A 228-nucleotide genomic window follows, 5' to 3' on the forward strand; every position below is an offset into this window, starting at 1 on the left:
GGGCCGCTCCCGGCCGCAGGGCCGAGCTGACGGTATAAACGCCCGGCTCCGGCCCGGAGTCCGCCGTGGTGTGCCGCTGGGGGGGCAGTCGCCGAGGCGGGGTTGGCCGCCTTCCAGCTCCCCTCCTTCATGCCCTTGAGAAGGAGGAGCGTCTCACCGGTGCTGGCGGCTCGCGAGGTGGCAGGTTTGAGGTTGCAGTGGCGGGGCAGTGCCAGCCAAAAATAACCG

At 70.6% G+C, this 228-nt stretch overlaps 1 protein-coding gene across 1 annotated transcript in view; it reads left to right on the plus strand.

The window, feature by feature from the left end:
- Window positions 1-228, plus strand: part of CLK3 (CDC like kinase 3) — a gene marked incomplete at its 5' end in the record, with an annotated part of 14295 nt that overhangs the window by 887 nt on the left and 13180 nt on the right.

This window comes from Tupaia chinensis, unplaced genomic scaffold (assembly GCF_000334495.1).
Source record: "Tupaia chinensis unplaced genomic scaffold, TupChi_1.0 Scaffold141293_1, whole genome shotgun sequence".
Taxonomy (NCBI): domain Eukaryota; kingdom Metazoa; phylum Chordata; class Mammalia; order Scandentia; family Tupaiidae; genus Tupaia; species Tupaia belangeri.